This window comes from Psammomys obesus, unplaced genomic scaffold (assembly GCF_907164565.1).
Source record: "Psammomys obesus unplaced genomic scaffold, mPsaObe1.curated_primary_1811, whole genome shotgun sequence".
NCBI classification, from domain to species: Eukaryota; Metazoa; Chordata; class Mammalia; order Rodentia; family Muridae; genus Psammomys; species Psammomys obesus.
This window is the reverse complement of record NW_026594418.1, coordinates 6299718-6323638: the sequence shown is the minus strand read 5'-3', so window position 1 is coordinate 6323638 and position 23921 is coordinate 6299718.

Below are 23921 nucleotides of genomic sequence, written 5' to 3'. Positions count from 1 at the left end.
AATATCTATCACCCATGCTCATCTGGAGAGCCAGCTCACCATGGTCTTAACACAGATGACTTACCATAGCCAAACAAATGAAGACTTTGAACAACCTGTTTTAGCCAAACTTCATTCTTTATTGTTTTTTTTTAACCTATGTTACCTTAGTGTTTTATTTTTTTATTTTTTAAATAGTCTGTAAAGTATCAAGGTTCTGGAGTATATTGTCTGTACAAATGCTTTTGTGTCTAGAACTCCATATTTGAGCTACATTCTCACCGACAGCAGGAAGTTTATCCTTTTTTAAGTGGTGCTCCTAGGACCACTTGTAAAAACACTAAAGGAGTGTTAAGAGTCTTTAGCTGAAGATAAGCTATGTTCTCATTGGGTTGTATGATTTCCGACAAACCATCATGTCCCTAAATGCATTTACAAATCTGTGAGAAAATATACTTAAAAGTGTTTTACACCAAGATGAGAAGAAATCTCTTTTTTTAGTTTTGTTGCTGCTGTTGTTCTTGTTTTACTTTTTATTTTGTCAAAGGAAATTTCCAAAGGAGAGTTACAAGTATAATACACCCATTATTTGCTGCCCGTTTGAAATCTACAGAATAAAAAGAAAACATAAATTGGGAGTAGGAGTCATATTTAAAGATGAGATCTTTGTCCTTCTGCTTTTCTAATTGTTTTCTCCAGGCCTTTCTGTGATGCATTTTGGGGGCTTGAGTTCAGCTTATGAAGCCTAGTATAACTGACTGTGTTCCTAGTGGATGGATGCTTTGCTGTGAGCTGTGGATATGTCTTAGAAAATCACAGCAATCGAATTTGAAGACACTGATGTGCATTTTCAAGTTAGAACATGGCTCTTGGGGGTTTCATCTAGGTCAGGCCATATAAATTAAGTGATGACTTTTCCCCTTAAGTCTCTAGATTTATCTGAGGCCTCACATCGCCTTTCCACTTCTGCAGCTCAGCCAACCTATGAGCCAGGCAATATCTTATCCACTTTAAAGCTAATGTTTTGTAGCATTTGGCAATCCATTTATAAAAGGCAGAAGGTGGAAACACAGGGTAATTTGAAAACAATTTCTGAGATCACTGAAATACCAGAGAAAAATGATCTTTAAATGTGTGTCTCAGAAATTGTGCACCAATATTTGTTCATTAGAATTTCTTTTTGGATCTCAAGGGCAGGCTGTTTGACCCCCCCCCCCCCCAGGGGAGGAGCAGTCTGTTAGGCCACAGAGGAGGACTTTGCAGCCAGCCCTGAAGATACCTGATAAAACAGGGTCAGATGAAAGGGGAGGAGGTCCTCCCCTATCAGGGGACTTGGAAAGGGGCAGGGAGGAGACCAGGGAGGGAGTGTGGGGTTGGGGAGGGAATGAGGGAGCGGGATACAGCTGGGACACAGAGTTAACAAAATGTAACTAAAAAGAAAAATAAAAAAAAAAGTCAACACAAAATTTTCTAAAGGCCTTAAGTCAATAGTAGCTTCTAAATCTCAAAATTATATGTTTATTCTCACTAGACTTTATCTTTTCTTCTACTATTCTAAATTGCTTATGAAGTACCTACTATGTGTCGTAAAAAGGCAATATACGCTACAGCAGAGGCTTGGAAGGTCAAAGAGCTATACATATACGTGCATTCTAGCTTGTAAAAATCTGAGTGAAGTATAACACATAGTGGATGTCATCTTTAATTCTAACGATTATTTGCTTTGCATAAAGAATTGGCAAAAACAGACTACATATTGAACACCCATTATAAAATCCATGATAGTTGGTACGAACTTAACATCTTTATGTATACATCCCACACAGCATTATTAAGATTTTGAGAACTTTAAAATTTAATGTAGATATTACTTAATAGATTTTTTATGTCAATCCTTTTATTCACTGTTAAAAATGAAGCTAAAAATCAAGGCTGACATAAGTACAAGGGAATTTTGAGGCTATATGATGATGCCTGTATTATTAATCCCCATTTCATAAAAACAAGCTCTTAGTAAGCACTCTGAAAAAATTAGTATCTTGGGAGATCCTGGCGGCACTGATTAGACACTGTCTCTGATCATCAAGAGAGCAGTGACTGTACAACTGAAAGACTGAACTGTGGACACCAAATCACCAGGGATGTGTGTCCCAGGTGAGAGGAGATCCCACACTTAGGGAAAAAATGAGTTTGCCCTCAGGTCACCTAGCTAATTCCTGGAAAAGGTCCCAAGTTCCTGTAGGCTTTTGGTCTCCAGTGCCTAGCCACACACCTGCATGCTGTGCTCACCTTTCCAGACTGAATTATAGACCCCAAAACACCAGAGACTGGTGTTTCCCAGTCAGGAGGAGACCCAAGGTGAGTGAAAAAGCATGTCACACAACTAATCCCCAGAAGTTTCCAGGTTTCCATCAGGAGGCAGACTCTGTATAGCTGCTCCCCTGCCTGATACCCTCACCAGCCAGTGACTAACTTCTAGGTACAGTTCATGCAGCTCCAACCTCAGGCTTTCTGACACTCAGGAGCCACAGAAACAGCACAGATGCTACTCCAAAGCTAAACCCAACTCCCTTGGGAGACAGACCAAACCTCTGGACTCACAAGATCTCCAAGATGGCTATACTCTACAAACACAGTGTCTGGGCCTCTGTGGCTCATTAACTTCAGAGCAAGAAAGCCACTGGAAGGGCAGCTATCTCCAGAACTTTTTCTGGTGAGAGGAGAGCCCCTGGGTTCCTGAGGAATCCAGTTAGTTCACAGGATCATACACCTGAGGAGAGCTGCAGACAATTTAGTGAGAACCACCCGCCAATCTGAGGAAGGCTCCTGCAGAAATATCCAGTTTTCTGTCTAGGGCTCTTTCTGCCTGCCCACAAACCACACCTAGAACTCCAGTAGGCAGCAGAATCTATCAACCAATGCCAGACACAAACAGATGGTTAAAGGCCAACACAAAAACACAATCAACAAAAGTCAAAGCAATATGGTAGCCCCAGAACCTAATTACCCCAAGGTAAGCAGCCATGGATACCCTAACCCAACTGAAACACAAGAAAATGACCTTAAATTTATGCTTGTGAAGATGATAATTGAGGAAATGAATAAAATTCATAAAGGAATGCAGAAAGATAAAGTCAAACAGAATGAGGCCATTAGATAGGTCTGTAGAGAGTAAATGAAGAAATCACTAAGACAAATACAGAAAAATCACAAAATCAGGCTAGAGAAATCAATAAAACAGTTCCAGATCTGAAGACAGAAGCAGCAACAATAAAAAAGCACAAACTATGGAAATCCTGGAGAGAGAGAACTTAAAGAAGAAAACAGGAAACAGATAAACATCACCAACAGAATAAAAGAGATGGAAGACTCTCAGGCGTAGAAGATACAATGGAGGAAATTTATGTGTCTGTCAAAGAAAATGTTAAATCTAAGAAATACCTGACTCAAAACATCCAAGAAATCAAGGACACCATGAGAAAAGGAAACCTAAGAATAATAGAGGGAAGAGAAGATTCCAGGCTCCAAGGCCCGGAAAATATTTTCAATCAAATCATAGGAGAAAAATTTTCCAATCTAAAGAAAGACATGCTTATAGCATACAAGAGATCTACAGAATATCAAAGATATTAGACCAGAAAAGAAAATCCTCCCACCATATAATAATAAAAACACTAAAGGTACAGAACAAGAAAAATGTTAAAAGCTGCAAGGGAAAAAGGCCAAGTAACATATAATGGCAAACCTATCAGAATCACACATGACTTTTCAGGATAGACCATAAAGTCAGATAGCCTGGGTAGATATCTTGAAAACCCTAAAAGACCACAGAAGCCAGTCCAGACTACTATACTCACCAAAGCTTTCATTCACCATAGGTGGAGAAAATAATATATTCCACAACAGAAACAAATTTAAACAGTATCTGTCCACAAATCCAGCCTTACAGAAGATACTAGAAGGAAAACTCCAGCCCAAGGAGGCTAACTATACCCAGGAAAGCACAGGAAATAAATAACTTCACTACAGCAAAACCAAATGTAGACAAGTACACAAAAATTAGTACCAAAATAAAAGGAACTAACAGTCACTGGTCATCAATCTCTCTCAACATCAGTAGACTCAACTCTCCAATAAAAAGGCACAGACTAACAATGAATACATAAACAGGCCTGACATTCTGCTGCATAGAAGAAACACACCTCAGCCACAAAGATAGCTATTGACTGGGAGGAAAAGGCTGGAAGAAAGTTTTCCAAGCAAAAGTACCCAAGAAGAAAGCTGGATTAAACTTTCTAATATCCAAAAAAATAGACTTTCAACCAAAATTAATCAAAAGCGATGAGGAAGGACATTTTATACTCAACAGAGGAAAATTCTTCCAAAACGACTTCTCAATTCTGAATATCTATGCCCCAAATACAAGGCCACCCATATTTGTAAAGGAAACAGTCATAAAGCTTAAGCCACTCATCAATCCTCACACATTAATAATGGGAGACTTTAACACCCCATTCTCACCAAAGAACAGGTTAACTAAACAGAAACTAAACCAAGAAATAATGACACTAATAGATGTCATGAATAAAATGGACCTAAAAGACATCTACATAACTTTTCACCCAAACACAAAAGAATATAACTTCTTCTCAGCACCTCAAGTAACCTTCTTCAAAATTGAACATATAGTAGGTCACAAAGCAAGCCTCAACATATACAAGAAGATTGAAATAATACCTTGTATATTATCAGATTACCATAAAGTAAAGCTGGACCTCAAAAACAAATAACAAAAACCTACACACACCAATGGAAACTCTTCATTCAATGATAACTGGTTCAGAAAAAAAAATAAAGAAATTTAAAATTTCCTAAAATCCAATGAAAATGAAGGAACAACATACTCAAACTTATGGGATACAATAAAAGCAGTGATAAGAGGAAAATTCATAGCACTAAATACCTTCATAAAGAGACTGAAGACATCTAATACAAGCAACTTAATGGCACATCTGAAAGCCCTATAAAAAAAGAATTAGACACACCCAAGAGTAGATGGCTAGAAATTATCAAGCTCAGGGCTGAAAACAATAAATAAGAAACAAAGAGAACAATTTAAAGAATCCATGAAGACAAACTGGGTTCCCTTTACCAAAACTAACTACAAGGCAGACAGACACTTTCCAAATTAACAGAATCAGAAATGAAAAGGGAGACATAACAACAGACACTGAGGAAATCCAAAGAATCATTAGCTCTTACTTAAAAAGCATATACTCAGAGCAGGGGGTCTAGGTTATATCCATACATGGTCCTTGGTTGGAGAAACAGTCTCATAAAAGATCCCTGTGCACAGATATATTTGGTTCTTGTAGAGCTCCTAGAACTCCTGCTCAGATGTAGCCCATGGTAGCTCAGTATCCAAGTAGGTTCCCTAGTAAGAGGAAAAGGGACTATTACTGACATGAACTCAATGGCTGGCTCTTTGACCTCCCCCCACCCCGATGGAGTAACAGCCTTGCTAAGCCACAGAAGAGGACATTGCAACCAGTCCTGAAGATACCTGGTAAGCTAGGGTCAAATGGAAGGGAAGTAGAACCCCCACACACAGTGGACTTAGAAAGGGGAAGGGAGGAATTGAGGAAAGGAGGGTGGAATTGGGAGGGAAAGAGGGAGAGGGCTACACCTGGGATACAAAGTAAATAACCTGTGATTAATATAAAAAAATAAAAATTATAAAAAGCATAAAGTCCACAAAATTTGAAAATCTAAATGAAATTAACAATTTTCTTGATAAATTCCATTTACCATAGTTGAATCAAGATCAGGTAAAGAAATTAAATAGTCTTATATCCCCAAAGGAAATAGAAGCAGTCATAAAAAGCCTCCGAAAGAAAAAAAGCCCAGGACCAAATAGTTTCAGTGCAGATTCCTACCAGACATTCAATGACGAGCTAATATCAATACTCTTCAAACTATCCCACAAAACATAAACAGAAGGAACATTACCAAACTCATACTATGAGGACACAGTCACCTTAATTGCTAAATGACACAAAGACTCAACAACAAAAGAGAATTTCAGACCAATTTCTGTTGCAAACATTGATGCAAAAATACTGAATAAAATACTTGCAAACCAAATCCAAGAACACATCAAAAATATCGTTCACCTTGACCAACTAGGCTTCATCCCAAGCATGCAGAAACAGTTCATTGTACAGAAATCTTTCAATGTAATCAACCACATAAACAAAACGAAAGAAAAAAAAAAGATAGACATGCTCATCTCAATGATGATGAAAAAGTATTTGACAAAACCCAACATCTGTTCATGTTTAAAGTTTTGGAAAAATCAGGGATACAACGCACATACCTAAACATAAACAAAGGCAAAATACAGCAAGCCTGTAGTCAACATCAAACTAAATGGAGAGAAACTTAAATAAATTCTACTGAAATTAGGAACCATTCAAGCCTTCCCACTCTCTCCCTATCTCTTCAACATAGTACTTGAAATCTGAGCTAGTGCAATAAGAAGAACAAAGGAGATCAAGGGGATGCAAATTGAAAAGGAAGAAGTCAAAGTATCACTATTCAGAGATGACATGATAGTATATATATGTGATCCCAAAAATTCTACCAAGGGACTCCTATGCCTGAAAAATACATTCAGTGAAGTTGCTTGGTATGAAATTAACTCAAAAAAAGCAGTAGCCCCTCTGTATACAAAAAACAAATGAAAGAAGGGAAGTTAGTATGATGTGGAAAGGATAGGAGCTCTACAAGGACCAAACATATCTGGGCACAGGGTCTTTTCTGAGACTGACACTCAACCAAGGACCATCTATGGATATAACCTAGAACTTCTGCTCGGATGTGGCCCATGGTAGCTCAGTAACCAAGTAGTTTTCCAAAGTAAGGGGAACACAGACTATTTCTAACAGGATTTCAAGGGCAGGCTGTTTGACACCCCCCTCCCCCCCCCCGGGGAGGAGCAGTCTGTTAGGCCACAGAGGAGGACTTTGCAGCCAGCCCTGAAGATACCTGATAAAACAGGGTCAGATGAAAGGGGAGGAGGTCCTCCCCTATCAGGGGACTTGGAAAGGGGCAGGGAGGAGACCAGGGAGGGAGTGTGGGGTTGGGGAGGGAATGAGGGAGCGGGATACAGCTGGGACACAGAGTTAACAAAATGTAACTAAAAAGAAAATAATAATAATAATAATAATAATAAAGTCTTCTTGGAACACAAAAATAAAAAAATAAAAAAAAAGGGCTGAGAAAGAAATTAAGGAAACAACATTCTCACAATAGACGCAAAACACTTGTTTTAATCAAGCAAGTGAAAGAATTGTATAAAAAAAAAACCTCCAAGTTTCTGAAGAAAGAAATTGAATATCAGAAAATGGAAAGATCTCCCAAGCTTATAGATCACTAGGATCAACATAGTAAAAATGGTCATCTTACCAAAAGTAATCTGCAGATACAGTGCATTCTCCATCAAAACACCAATACAATTCTTTATAGACTTTGAAAAAAAAATTCTTATATTCGTATGGAAAAACAAAACCAAACCAGAAAAACAGAGTAGCTAAAATAATCATGTTCAATAAAATGTCATCTAGAGGTATCTCCATCCCTGATCTCAAGCTGTACTATAGAGCAACAGCAATTAAAACTGCATGGTACTGGCATAGAAACACAACGGTGGATCAATCAATTGAAGACACAGAAATAAACGCACACAGCAGTGGACACATTATTTTTAATAAAGAAGCCAAAACCATACAATGGAAAGAAGATAGCATCTTCAAAAAATGGTGCTGTTCTAATTGGATGTGTATATGTAGAAAAATGCAAATAGATCCTTACTTATCACCTTGTGCAAAACTAAAGTCCAAGTGGATCAAAGACATCATATAAAACTAGACACACTAAACCTGTTAGAAGAAAAAGTGGGAAAGAGCCTTGAACTCGTTGGCATAGGAGACAGCTTCCTGAATAGAACACTAAGAGCACAGGCTCTAAGATCAGCAATCAATTAATGGGACTTCATGAAACTGAATACCTTCTGTAAAGCAAAGGACATTGTCATCAGAATAAAATGACAGACTACAGACTGGGAAAAGATCTTTACCAACTCTACATCTGACAGAAGGCTAATATCCAAAATATATAAAGAACTCAAGAAATTAGACTCTAACAAACCAGGTAATGCAATTTTTAAAATGGAGTACTGAACTAAACAGAGAATTCTCAACAGAGGGATATTGAGTGACAGAGAAACACTTAAAGAAATGCTCAACTTCCTTAATAATCAGGGAAAAGCAAATCCAGACAACTCTGAGATTCCATCTTACACCCATTATAATTGCTAAGATCAAAAACTCAAGTGACAGCACATGCTGGCAAGGATGTAGAGAAAAGTGAACACTCCTCCATTGTTGGTGGGAGTGCATTCTTGTACAGCCCTTTGGAAATCAATCTGGTAATTTCTCAGATAATTGAGAATAATGCTATCTCAAGGCCCAGTTATACCACTCCTGGGCATATACTGGAAAGATGCACCATACAACAAGGATAGTTGTTCAACAATTTTCATAACAACTCTATTTATAATGTGGAGGTAATCTAGAAGTTCCTCAACCAAAGAATGGATATAGTGAAAGACCCCCCTGAGGGTATCTTTCGTCTGAGAGACCCCCTCCCAAAGATCAGCGAGTCCAGGCTTTCGGATGCAAACAGCAAGAGGCTTTATTGGATACACGGGCACCCGGGCGGAAAGTCACTCAGATGACTTTATGCGCTTACCGGGCAGAAAGCTGGGTTTTTTATAGGGTTAGAGCAGAAGCACTGATACAGAAGCGAGAGGCATAGTTACAGGGAGCTGATTGGCTCTTTCACATGAAACCATAACATGAATCAGGTTGGCAGGGACACCAGAATTCCAGGAACTGGGTGGTCATAACAATTATGACGACCTTGACTAGTGCCGCCATATGTTGCTTTTCCCAGGACTCCTATCTCAGCCAGACCACCTGTCAGATATCCCATGAGGGTGGTCAGGACAAAGTTGTTTTTGGCTCAGCTGGGGCAGCCTTGACCGCAGATATCTTGAGGGGGGGTGACTTAGCTGGATTTTCTCAGAGTAATTTTTAGTTCCCATCCGGCCTTTACTATTTTTCCCAGAACTGTGGTACACCGCAAAATGGCATTAGTTATGTTTAACTCTGTTCAACTCAGGGTGATATGGGGTCTTTCAATAGAAATCATGGTACATTTACACAATGGAGGAACTCCTCTGCTATTAAAATTAAGTAAATCATAAATTTGCAGGCAAATGGATAGAGCTAGAGAAGATCAGTTTTAATGAGTTAACCCTTTACCAGAAAGACACATATGGTATATACTCACTTATAAGCAGATATTAACTATATAATACAGGATAACCAAACTACAGTCCACTGATCTAAAGAAGCTAAATAACAAGGAGGTCCCTAGGGAGGATGTTTAAGTTTCATTGAGAAAAGCAAATAGAATAGTCACCAGAAGAAATTGAAGAGAGGAAACAGGATGGGAGCCTACCATAGATGTCTTCTTTTTTTTTTTTTTTAACTTTTATTAATTACACTTTATTCACTTTGTATCCCCCCATAAGCCCCTCCCTCTTCCCCTCCTAATCCCACCTTCCCACCCACCTCTTCATGCATGCCCCTCCCTAAGTCCACTGATAGGGGAGGTCCTCCTCTCCTTCCTTCTGATCTTAGTCTATCAGATCTCATCAGGAGTGGCTGCATTGTCATCTTCTGTGGCCTGGTAAGGCTGTTTCCCCCTCAGGGGGAGGTGAACAAAGAGCAGGCCAGTCATTTTATGTCAGAGGCAGTCCCTGTTCGCATTACTATTGAACCCACTTGGACACTGAACTGCCATGGGCTACATCTGTGCAGCGGTTCTAGGTTATCTTCATGCATGGTACTTGGTAGGAGTATGAGTCTCTGGAGAGACCCCTGTGTTCAATTATTTTTTGGTTCTGTTGCCCTCCTTGTGGAGCTCCTGTCCTCTCCAGGTGTTACTATTTCCCACTTCTTTTATAGACGTCTTCTTATTTTTTTCTGAAGATAGCATTTTTATTTTATTAAAAATAAATTTTTCATGTAATATATTATTTTTTTAATATTTTTATTTTTAAATAATTTTATACATTCACTTGTATCCTAGCTGTAACCCTCTCCCTCTTTCCCTCCCAATCCTTCCCTTCTTCCCTCATCTCCTTCCTTCCTAGTCCACTGAGAGGGGGTGTCCTCCTCTCCTTCCATATAGACATCTTTTTAAACAGTCCACCAAGCAAGGGATTGAAACAGATGCTAAGACTCACAGCCAAACTTTGGGCAGAGTCATAGGGAAGTGTGTGTGTGTATGGGATGGGGTGTGGCATAAAAGGACCAAAACAGGACAGGAGCTTCAAGAGAAGAACAATAGAGCCAACAAATCTGTACCCAGTGTGTCCTCCAGAGACTGATGCACCAACCAAGGACCATGCAAGAAAAGGACCCAGACCCTGTGCTGAGAAGTAGGCCATAGGTAACTCAAACTTCACTTGAGTTCCTTCATAAGGAAATCAGGAGCTCTCTCTGACTTAGATGCTGTTACCTGTTCTTTGATCTCTATCCCCTGGTGGAGTGGTCTTGACAGGCCACAGAGTCATAGGATATAGGGAGTCCTAGTGAGACTTGATATGATAATGTCAGATAGTAAAGGAGGAGGGCTCCTCCTTTCTGAAGACTAGGCTGGGAGGATAGAGGGAAAGAGGAAAGAAGGGGGAGGAGACCAGGAGGAGACAGGGAGCGGGTTACAATAAGGATGTAAGTGAATAATTTATTTTAAAAAGGCTACTGGATACACAGATTTGTATTCCAACAAATAATTTATTAATTTACTTTTGTTAATTAATTTTTATTTTTTATAGTAATTACAGTTTATTTACTTTGTATCCCAGCTGTAGCCCCCTCCCTCATTTCTTCCCAACCCCACCCTCCCTCCCTCATCTCTTCCTTGCTCCTTTCTAAGTCCACTGATAGGGAGGGAATGCCCTCTTCCCCTTCCATCTGACCCTAGCTTAACAGGTCTCATCAGGACTGGCTGCAATGTCCTCCTCTGTGGCCTAGCAAGGCTGCTCCTCTCTCGGGGGTAGGGGAGGTCAAAGAGCCAGCCACTGAGCACATGTCAGAGATAGTCCCTGTTCCCCTTACTAGGAAACCCACTTGGATACTGAGCTGCAATGGGCTATGCCCGAGCAGTGGTTCTAGGTTATATCCATTCATGTTGCTGGGTTGGAGAATCAGTCTCAGAAAAGACTCCTGTGCCCAGATATATTTGGTCCTTGTGGAGCTCCTGTCCTTTCCAGGTCTTACTAACTCCCCTTTCTTTCATATGATTCCCTGCACTGTGCCCAAGGTTTGGTTATGAGTCTCATCATCTGCTTTGATACACTGCTAGGTACAGTCTTTCAGAGGCTCTCTATGGTAGGCTTCTGTCCTGTACTTGCTTTTCCTACTTCCAATGTCCATCCCATTTGTCTTTCTAAGTGAGGATTGATCCTCCTACCCTGGGTCGTCCTTCTTGTTTAGCTTCTTTAGGTGTACAGATTTTTGTATGTTTATCCTATCTTATAGGTCTAGTATCCACTTATAAGTTACTATATACCGTGTGTTTCTTTCTGGGATACCTCACTCAGGATGATCTTTTCTAGATCCCACCATTTCCTTGCAAATTTCATGATTTCCCTGTTTTAATTGCTGAGTAGTATTCCATTGTGTAAATGTACCACAATGTCTGTATCCATTCCTCTGTTGATGGACATCTGGGTTGTTTCCAGATTCTGGCTATTACAAATAAAGCTGCTGTGAACATGGTTGAACAAATGTCCTTGTTGTGCACTTGAGCTTATTTTGTATATATGCCTAGGAGTGGTATAGCTGGATCTTGAGGAAGCACTATTCCTAATGGAATGGAGTAGAAGACCCAGAAAGAAATGCACACACCTATGGATACTTTATTTTTGACGAAGAAACCAAAACCCTTCAATGGAAAAGAGACAGCATATTCAGCAAATGGTGCTGGTACAACTGGATGTCTACATGCAGAAAAATGAAAATAGATCCATATTTATCTCCCTGCACAAAACTAAAGTCCAAGTGGATCAAATACCTCAACTTAATTTACTTTTAAAGTTAAAAAATATTAATATCGTATAAAGAATTACAAAGAATCAAAAGGACAAAGGCAGTCATTACAGATACAAAACATTTAGGATGCTATAAACAGTGATCTTGTCTCAAATGGATGTTGGTTCAATTGATTTTTATGGAAAAATTTTGGATAACTATAAAGGAATAGGCCTTGTTAAAGTACAAACTGAACATTACTGAGAAACAGTGAAGTAAGCCAGCCTCCCAATGAACTATTATTTCAGAGAAGTATTTCTGGTGGAAGCATAGATACTTAGAAAGTACAGTAATCGAGGAGATTTAGTTCTATCCTGAGTTACTTTCCACAAAAAAGCTGAGGAAAGGGCTGAGAGCATCAGGCCTACACTACAATGGAAGGAGTTGTCCATAATCAATCTAAACCAAACCAAACCAAAACTGCCACAATAACAAAGCCAAAAACAAAAGAAAAAAAACCCAAAATAAAACAATAACAACAAAAAACCAAAAACAAAACATAAACCAAAGCTAAGTTTCTGTCATGAATTAATATGTTGGTAAGATTGGACTCTACAGAGCTAGGTTAAAGTACCGAGTGAAAAGAAAGAGCCATAGTTGTTATCCAGCATACAGATGGACAGACTGAGTACTAAAGCATCATCATTCCTGTGAGTTTTTAATGATTGCATTTAATTTATTTTGTTGTGTATGGGAGATATGTTAGTGGTGAGGTCAGAGAACAACTTGAAGGGGCTGGTTTTCTCCTCCTGCCAAATGGGTGCTGGGAAGGGAACTCAGTCAGCATGCTTGGCAGCCACAGCATTACTGCTGAACTGCTGATCTCACCATTCTTGATTGGAGTTGGTTACAGCATCCTTGATGCTGACAAGATCTGGAGTTCCTGGTATTAAAAAGGAACCTGTCTCTGTTAGGGTTTCCATTGCTGATACCTTGGCAACTCTTATAAATGGAAACATTTCATTGGAGCTGGCTTACAGTTTCAGGGATTAGCCCATTATCATCATGGCATGGAAGAATATATGGCTGGATGCAGGCAGACATGGTACTGGAGAGGGAACTGATGTTTCTATATCTGGATTCACAGGCAGCAGGAAGAGAAATTGCCACATTGGGCCTTGTTTGCACATATGAGATTTGGAAGTCTGGCCCCTAGTGATGTACTTCCTTCATCAAGGCCACACCTAATTGAAAGGGGACACAGTTCCTAATATTGACACTCTCTGCAGATCTATGGGCTCCATTTATTTAAATCACTACAAAGCCCTAGCTTTGTTTCTTTGTCATTGCTTTGCTATAGGAAGATATTAAGTATTGTGAAGAGCTGCTATTTGTGGCACAGTTCTGTGTGTATATAGTGAATAGGAGGGAGTTTTGAAACAGGATTTCACTGGGCAGGCCAGGCTAGGCTTGAACTTGCAACAATCTTCTTGATTTAACCTCCAGAAAGGTACTTGATAATAAGCTATATACTTTATGTCTTCTTGGTATTACTTAGAATACTTATCTTAATGTGAATTTTATATAAATAGTTGTTTATTGTTAATTTTCATTTGTGTTTGCTTCTGGAATTGCTGCGATCAAACTCAGAGTGATATATTGCTAAGAATATATAAAGCATATATATGTGTATATATAGCATGTATATATGTAATATAAGACTAGCATATATGTAAATATATAATATATAAATATACATAAATTATATATAATATATAAAATATATCTTATATAATATATAGTATATACAAATAGTATATCTATAATATATAGTATATGATGAATAGTACATATTATATATAATTACATATGTAATATAGGACTAACATATATATATATACTTTTTTATACTATCATATATATATATGTTCTAGTCCTGTATATATATATATATATATATATATATACATATATACTTACATATAAGTATATATGTGCTAGTCCTATATTAAATACATATATATATGCTAGCCCTATATTACTGAGCTACATACGAACCCAAGAAGTTCTTATATAGTCTTCATTCAGTCAAAATAAGCAAAAAGGAATTCTTAAAGAGTTCCAATAAGAGATGGGAGAAAGTAAAGTGAATGCTGAGTTAATCTATAGGAAGGATTTTAAAGATTCATATAAAAACAAATGGGATGGGGTGAAGAGTTTGCTCTAGTTAAGAGCTCTGGCTGCTCTTCCAGAGGGCCATGGTTTGATTCCTATATCCCACATGGCCCACATGGTTGCTAACAACAAATTACAACTCCAGTTCCAAGGGAATGGATTCTCTCTTCTGGAGTCTGTGGGCACTGCACCCATGTGGTACACTTTTTATGCAGGTGAAACATCAACACACAATAAACAAACAAGTAGTATAAAAGCTCCCAAAATAAAACAACAACAACAGCATGCACACGCTCGTGCGTGCATGCACACACACACATACACACAGGCACACACATGAGCATAGCAGATAAATCTGCTTGTTCCAAATAGACCTGAGATCACATGGTAGAAGGGGAAAACTTACTCCTAAAAGTTGCCCTCAGACATCCACCTCTAAAAATCAATGTAAAAATCGATGAGAAATGTGTGCCTCTAAAAATCAATGTAAAAAGTATTAATTAAGGACAAATCATTATTTGTGTTAAGATTTAAATAAAACAGATTGATACTAGCTGCGCTGTGCACTGAGATGGATTTGCTCAAATGTTAAGAATATGTAGTAGGCTCTTGTATGAGAAATGGTTAGTGCTCTGTGTGAACTTTCTGACTCATGGTTGTACTTGCTTTGAATGAAGCTCTCCTGTCATTGGCTGCTGCACTAATATTGGAGGACATATGTCATAACATGGGTTACCACTGCCGGTTGGATTTGTCCTCATTCCTAGGAGCTACACTACCAGGGGGAAACCAAGAAAATCATTAATAGTCAACTTTGCACCAAATGGACTCAAAGCAATCTTGAGTGTAATATCTCATGGTTGTCTGCAGCTAAGCAAACCCAAATTTCTACTGTCAGGAACTTTTTCCTCTTAATTGTAATTGCTTATACGAAAAGTAATTTGTGTGGGTTTAATTTATTTACATATATTTACATTTGACTCATTAAAATGTTCCTTCCAAGAGTTGTCTGCAACTGTTTGAGCATGTTAAGTCTTGCTTAAAAAGATGAAAATATTTCTTTTGCCAACTGAGAATATATTTAGAAAACCCAAACTTTGGGTTTTAACTTAATTTCTAAACATCAAAAACTATTTTATACTGCCCAACAGTACACAACCACCAAACTGAAACAGAACTCCAAAGTAGACCATCTGTCTTCTCTCATGTTTGAGCCATCTTGTCTGTGCCCAAACCAAATTTTGGGTAATTAATAAATTCAAGGTGAAAATACCAGTGGTACAAAAATCACTCAGGTGAGACTGCATGTGAACACTGGATTTCAGCTTTATGTTTGTGTCACTTAAGCACTTATTAAACACCTGCATTTTTGGATCTCTAAAATTTGTTCATGTGTTTTGTTTGTTGGGAAATAATTTTACTTAGCCGCTCAGGCTGGCCTCGAATTGGTGGCAATCCTTCCCCACCAACCTCCCAATTAGTGAATTTGCAGGGATGAGCCACTGCTTTGCCTCTGTCTCTGACATTGAAGCTCTAACCCCATTTCTGTCTGTCTATACCTGCAGATTTATGTTTGCTTTTTAAAATTGAAAGTTTATTTTTCTCTCATGCAAAATACATCCAGTCCACAGTTTAGCTTTCCTCTATTCCTCCAAGCTCCCCTACTCCTTCTCCTCTCCCCAGATCCATTGCCCCTTTCTTTGGAAATGAGCAGGCCTCCAAAACACAACAACCAAACATGGCAAAACCAGGTACAGTAAGACAAGGCCCCTCATATTGAGGCTGGACAAGGCAACCCAGTAGGAGGAAAAGAGTCCCAAAAGCAGGCAAAGGAATCAGAGACACTCTGGTGCCACTCTTAAAAGTCTCTCAAAACACAAAGCTAGCAACTACAACATACACAGAAGACCTGGTGCAGACCCACGCAGACTCCTGCTTGCTGCCTCAGTCTCTGTGAGTCCATGACATCCCTGCTTAGTTGATTTAGATGCCCTTGTTCTCCAGGTGTCCTTCATCCCCTCTGACACCTGCATTCTTTCCTCTCAGTCTTCTGTGGGGTTCCCCAAGCTCCAGCAGATTTCAAATTCCGAAGAGATGTGGATGAGTTTTCCAGCCTCAACCTCTGCAGTACTGTCATTATAGGTGTTTGTCTCTATTCCCAATTTATGAGATGATGGTGTTTGAAGCTAGAGGTTTTTGTTTTGTTTTGTTTTAGTTTTTTTTTTTTTAATTACAGTTTATTTACTTTGTATCCAGGCTGTGGCCCTCTTCCTCATTTGCTCCCAGTCCCACCCTCCCTTCTTCTTCTCTTCCTATGCACCTCTTAGTCCACTGAAAGAGGTGGTCCTCATCCCCTACTATCTGACCCAGCCTATCAGTTCTCATCTGGACTGGTTGCATCCTCTTCTTCTGTGGCCTGTCAAGGCTGTCCCCATCCCTCCACCCTCAGGGGGAGGTTATGAAAGAGGAACTGTCTTTGACATGGATTCCATGGCTGGCTCTTTGTTTGCTTTTGTTTGTGTTTTCATGCAAAGCAAGGACTTTAACAAGAGAAATAAATTCCCCATCATAAATAACTACTTTAAAAAATAAGATATGATAGTTACTCTAATCTTCCTCAAATTGTATTTATTTATTAAATTATTTATTTATATATATTAATTACAGTTTATTAACTTTGTATCTCAGCTGTAGCCTCCTCACTCATTCCCTCCCAATACCATCCTCCCTCCTTCATCTCCTCCCATGCCCCTCTCTAAGTCCACTGATAGGGAAGGTCCTCCTCCTCTTCCATCTGATCCTAGCTTATCAGGTCTCATCAGGATTGGCTTCAATGTCCTCCTCTGTGGCCTAGTAAGGCTAGTCCTACTTGGGGGTGGGGGTGGGGGAGAGGTTAAGGAGCCAGCCACTGAGTTCATGTCAGAGACAGTCTCTCTTCCCCTCACTAGGGGAATCCACTTGGATGCTAAGCTGCCATGGGCTACTTCTGAGCTTGAGTTCTAGGTTATATCCATTCATGGTCCTTGGTTAGAGAATCAGTCTCAGAAAAGACCCCTGGGCCCAGATATATTTGGTTCTTGTGGAGCGCCTGTCCTCTCCAGGTCTTACTACCCACCCCCTTCTTTCATATGATTCCCTGTACTCTGCCCAAGGTTTGGTTATGAGTCTCAGCATCTGCTTTGATACACTGCTAGGTAGAATCTTTCAGAGGCCTTCTATCATTTCTTATTCTTACTCTCCAATATAAGGCCAAATAAAAACCTTAATGGAATTCCCACTTAAACCCTGATTATTGCTCCAAATTCTTTTGCATTATTTTTTTTATCATTCCTATCATGCATAATAGCAGCTAACATGATTTGAACCATTAATTATTACTAGGAACACAACTAAGTAGTATAATATGCATCATCTCACTCAAAGACATATGGCTGCATTGTTGGCAAATATAACATTTTTGCATTTATTTATTGTGTTTGTGTGCACATATGTACATGGAATGACCCATATGTGAAGATCAAAGATCAACTAGCAAGGATAAGTTCTTTCCTTTTAAAATTTGGTTCCAGGGACTGAACACAAGTTGTCAAGCTTGGTGGCTAAGCTATGTCACCTACTCCAGTTGCAGATATAAGTATATCCATTGAACAGATAAAAACGAGTGAGAAATCTCTCAGGTCTGCTTGCAACCTACCTCATTATCATGCTTCTTTTTCAAGAAACTGAATTAATTAGCAGGCTCTAAAGTGGAAGCTTAGATGTTTGAGATTCCTGTAAGACAATTCTTCTTTTCTGCCAGAAAATTGTGGTCTTTTAAGAAGGAGAATGTGCCAGTGGGCTCCCAACGAAATATGCAGAAATGATTCCTCAATTAAAGAACAGAGACTTACTGGCCAGGAAACCATGTATTTTAGCAAGAACGAAAATTTTTAAATTGGTTATAATAAAATGTCTCCATGTGCAATCTATTGACAACGGGTAATGATAGACTACGTCCAAATAGAGTTTCACTGACTTAATTAAATTAATCTTTTTCATTCTGGCCACTTGATAATGGGCAGTAAAATAAAAATAATTAAAATAATTTCTTTCCTTCATGCAAATGCCCCACTGGTTCACTGGAGAGTAAACACAGTGATCTGAAAAATAATCAGTCCTGATAAATTTATTATCTTCCTGTTTTCCTGATACTGGACTGAGCCGAAAGGGCATTGTTGTCACTCACACTGTTGACTTCTGAATCAACCATGGTTTAGGCTGCAGAGTTAGATCTTCAAAAACAGAGTGTGAAACAGGCCCCAGGGAATGTGAAGATGCTGTCACTTTTCACTAGCATAAAAGATGGAGTAGTAGGTGACACTGTTCTTAAGAGACTCAGGTAATACAGCAGTCCTGAAGGGCTTCAGTCTTTGAAGCTGAACTCCCATTATTCTCAGTAATGATATGTATTGAAATGAATTCACAAGCCCGAGTCCAAGAAAAGGCTGCAATCTGTGCTTGTGTTGATCTTTCTTTGATTTCATGTGACATGTCATCATGCTTTGAATCATGATGCATGGTGTTGTAAAGGCAAAACGGATTACATGTGAGCCTGAGCCTATGGCTATTCCAAAGAGAACACAGTAAGATTGCTGACGGACTTGCAAGTTCATTTTCTGATAAAGCAAACAAATACATGAGGAACTAAACAGTTTTTAACTGACTTTATTTTGCCTTTAAAATATAATTTTAATTGAAGTAGAATTACACCACTTTCCTTCTCAATTTTCTCCCTCCAGCCATTCCCACATACCTTCTTTACAACCCTTCCAATGTTCTCCCTCAGGTTAATAGCCTATTTTTCTTTTATTATCACACACACACACACACACACACACACACACACACGAATATATATCTACATATACACACATATATGAATATATCCATTTATATATATTCTGCTTTGTTTTTTGTGTGTATATGGTTTCAGGGCTGATGACTCATTTTGCTCTAGACAACCAATAAGGAGCCTCATCCTTGGAAGGGGCCAATTTTTCTTCTCCTAGCAGTATATAGTTATTTGTCTAAGGGTGGGATCTCATCTCTGTAACAGACCTACTGTTCTAGTCTCTGCTCACTCTTTGCCCGCCCCCACCCCCATTCTCAGGGGACTGAATAGATCCTGGTGGAATGCTCTGCTTTTCTAACTTCTGTGGATTCTCTCAGCCACCCTGCAGCCCAACTCCATCCATAAGTGTCAGCACTAAGCACCTAGAAATGTATTTCACCTACAGCCCCAGTGGCTCAACAAGTGGAATCCCAGAAGAATTTCCACTAGGCAATATACAGTCATCACATCTCCTAAGAACCTTAATAGGCAAGAAACAAAACACCTACCTAACAAAGACAAGACTAGATATCAGCCCCTAGAATTCCAGCCTTCCCAAAGCCAGATGCCTAGGCATCTACATAAAAACAATAAATAACAATAACAGCCAGGACAATATGAGTCCAGAAGAATGCAGTCACCCTATCATAGTACACACAGTATTGCAGCCCAGCAGAAGCACAAGACACACACCACAAAATGAGCATGACATAAGTCTGTAAAGAGAAAATAAATAAATCCTTTAAAGAAATCTATGAAAACACAAACAGTGGAAATAAGTGAAGAAAACAATTCAAGACTTATAAATGAAAATAGATCAATAAAGAAAACCCAAACCAAGGGAAATGTGGATATGAAAAATTAAGGACCTAGAACGGGAACCTCAGAGTCAAGCCTCACCAACAGAATACAAAGATGGAAGAAAGAATCTCAGGCACTGAAGATACAGTAGAAGAAATAGTTATTTTTGTCATATATTTAATCCCTCAGAAGAATCTTAATAGATTTTGATTTTTGACTCCCAGCATTCGTCCATTCTTTATGGTCTATCATTGACTCCTCTGTTCTACACAATTTCAGTAGCTTCAAGTTCTCCCTTTCAAAGCATTGTTATATAATTTCCAGGCTAAAGAAAATCCCTTCAATTTAATTGGATAAACAAGTGTTTCCTAGATGCAAGTTATTACTCTTGCCACAAAAAAAAAAAAAATGTTAGAAAAAGGAAAGACAGTAAGATGCAAAGATGAACAACGACCCTAACCCCAAATATTTTATAGTGATAATTAAAAAATTTAGTGCTTGGATGAAGAAACATAAAATAAGCTTTTTAAGGCATTTATTACATAAATCTAAAAGTTCTTTAGCATGCTATATCTCTTGGTTGTAGGTTCATTCTAGACTTTAAAAACATAGTTTTTATTTTTTAACATTTTTCATCAAATCTGTAGAAAATACAAGGCTCCACAGCACAGAACTTTCATGTACTACAAGGATTGAAACATAGGCTCTCCTAGCATAGAAGCGGATAAAGAGAGGTCAAAGAGTGACCTCAGATAATAGTTTTGATGAGACAACATAAAAAAAAAAAAAACAGAAAGGAGAGCTGGTCTTGGTGGTCCGGGTGTGGGAGACTTGGTCCTTCCCATCACCGGGGTGGTTAGGGAGAGCTTGCCCATCTTATATGGAGAACAGGCCACATCTCATGGGTGCAGTATGTTAGAGCTGGGACTGATGATATGGGTTAGGTAAAGCAGAGATGGTGAGCAAAACAACAGAGCCACCACTCAGGCCAAGATCCAGGGCTTTGAGTTGGATCACCTCAATATCTACCCTATCTGTGCACTACCGGAGGCGAAGTGTCTCCACAACACAGGGCAACAACAGCCCCAGTGAGGATACAGTATTGTTAGTGTAGCAGAAGCCAGAGGCCTTAAAACAGACCAATGACTCACTGTGATGAACATTTGCAAGTAAAGCTGTTTGGGCAAAAATGTATATTAAGTGACACAATACAGCTTCCATAGTGGTTTTTTTTTTATTCCTTTATTTTATTATTTTTTTTTATGTTTAGTAATTATTTAATAAACAAACATGAAAAGTTAAGTTTGTGTTATCCACATTTTCCCAAAGATTGAATAAAGGAAATATTTTAAAAAATATGGTAAATCTAAAATAACAAATTTTCAGTTATGTAAGTTCATTTGAAAAGAAATAGCTGTATATTTCCAGTGCTTATACACCATACCCTCTTATTATAATTTTGATAAGTACTTATTTCTATCTTTTTTTTTTTTTCTTTTTAGTTACATTTTGTTAACTCTGTGTCCCAGCTGTATCCCGCTCCCTCATTCCCTCCCCAACCCCACACTCCCTCCCTGGTCTCCTCCCTGCCCCTTTCCAAGTCCCCTGATAGGGGAGGACCTCCTCCCCTTTCATCTGTCCCTGTTTTATCAGGTATCTTCAGGGCTGGCTGCAAAGTCCTCCTCTGTGGCCTAACAGACTGCTCTTCCCCTGGGGGGAGGTGTCAAACAGCCTGCCCTTGAGATCCTGTTAGAAATAGTCCGTGTCCCCCTTACTTTGGAAAACTACTTGGTTACTGAGCTACCACAGGCCACATCCGAGCAGAAGTTCTAGGTTATATCCATAGATGGTCCTTGGTTGAGTTTCAGTCTCAGAAAAGACCCTGTGCCCAGATATATTTGGTCCTTGTAGAGCTCCTATCCTTTCCATATCATACTAACTTCCCTTCTTTCATATGATTCCCTGCACTCTGCCGAGGGTTTGGTTATGAGTCTTAGTGTCTGCTTTGAAACACTGCTAGGTAGAGTCTTTCAGATGCCTTTTGTGGTAGACTCCTGTCATAAGTTCAAGGCACATCCCATTTGTCTTTCTAAATGAGGATTAATCACCTTCGCCTGTGTCCACTTTCTTGATTATCTTCTTTAGGTGTGTAGATTTCATTATGTTTATCATGTCTTGTAGGTCTATATAAGCGAGTATATACCAAGTTTGTCTTTCTCCTTCTGGGATACTTCACTCAGAATGATCTTTTCTAGATCCCACCACTTGCCTGCAAATTTCATGATTTCCTCCTTTTTGATTGCTGAGTAGTATTCCATTGTGTAAAAATACCACAATTTCTGTATCCATTCCTCCGTTGATGGACATCTGGGTTGTTTCCAAGTTCTGGCTATTACAAATAAAGCTGCTACGAACATGGTTGAACAAATGTCCTTGTTGTGTACTTGAGCAAATTTTGGGTATATACCTAGGTGTGGTATAGCTGGGTCTTGAGGTAGCACTACTCCTAGTTGTCTGAGAAAGCGCCAGATTGACTTCCAGAGTGGTTGAACCAGTTTACATTCCCACCAGCAATGGAGGAGGGTTCCCTTTTCTCCACAACCTCTCCAGCATGTGCTATCACTTGAGTTTTTCATCTTGGCCATTCTGATGGGTGTAAGGTGAAATCTCAGGGTCGTTTTGATTTGCATTTCCCTAATGGCTAATGAGGTTGAGCATTTCTTTAAGTGTTTCTCTGCCATTCGATGTTCCTCTTTCGAGAATTCTCTGTTTAGCTCTGTTCCCCATTTTTTAAGTGGATTACTTGGTTTGTTGCTTTTCTGCTTCTTTAGTTCTTTATATATACTTGATATTAGCCCTCTGTCAGATAAAGGGTTGGTGAAGATTCTTTCCCAATCTGTAGGCTGTCTATTTGTTTTGATGACAGTGTCTTTTGCTTTACAGAAGCTTTTCAGTTTCATGAGGTCTCATTTATTGATTGTTGCTCTTAGAGCCTGTGCTGTTGGTGTTCTGTTCAGGAAGTTGTCTCCTGTGCCAATGAGTTCTAGGCTGTTTCCCACTTTTTTTTTCCAGCTGATTTAGAGTATCTGGTTTTATGTTGAGGTCCTTGATCCACTTGGACTTTAGTTTTGTGCAGGGTGATAAATATGGGTCTATTTTCATTTTTCTGCATGTAGACATCCAGTTGGTCCAGCACCATTTGTTGAAGATGCTGTCTTTTTTCCATTGAATGGATTTGGCTTCTTTGTCAAATATTGAGTATTCATAGGTGTGTGGGTTTATTTCTGGGTCTTCTATGCGATTCCATTGATCCTCCTTTCTGTTTCTATGCCAATACCATGCAGTTTTTATTACTGTTGCCTTGTAGTACAGCTTGAGATCGGGAATGGAGATACCTCCAGATGATCTGTTGTTGTACAGGATTGTTTTGGAGATTCTGGGTTTTTTGTTTCTCCATATGAAGCTGAGAATCTTTTTTTCAAGGTCTGTAAAGAATTGAGTTGGTATTTTGATGGGAATTGCATTGAATCTGTAAATTGCTTTTGGCAGGATGGCCATTTTCACAATGTTAATCCTACCAATCCATGAGCACGGGAGATCTTTCCATCTTCTGAGATCTTCTTCAATTTCTTTCTTCAAAGACTTGAAGTTTTTCTCAAACAGGTCTTTCACTTGCTTGGTTAGAGTCACACCAAGGTACTTTATGTTATTAGTGGCTATTGTGAAGGGTGTTGTTTCCCTAATTTCTTTCTCGGCCTTTTTGTCTTTGGTATACAAGAGGGCTTCTGATTTTTTTGAGTTGATTTTGTATCCTGCCACTTTGCTGAAGGTGTTTATCAGCTGAAGAAGTTCTCTGGTTGAATCTTTGGGTTCGCTCATGTATACTATCATATCATCTGCAAATAGTGACACTTTGACCTCTTCCTTTCCGA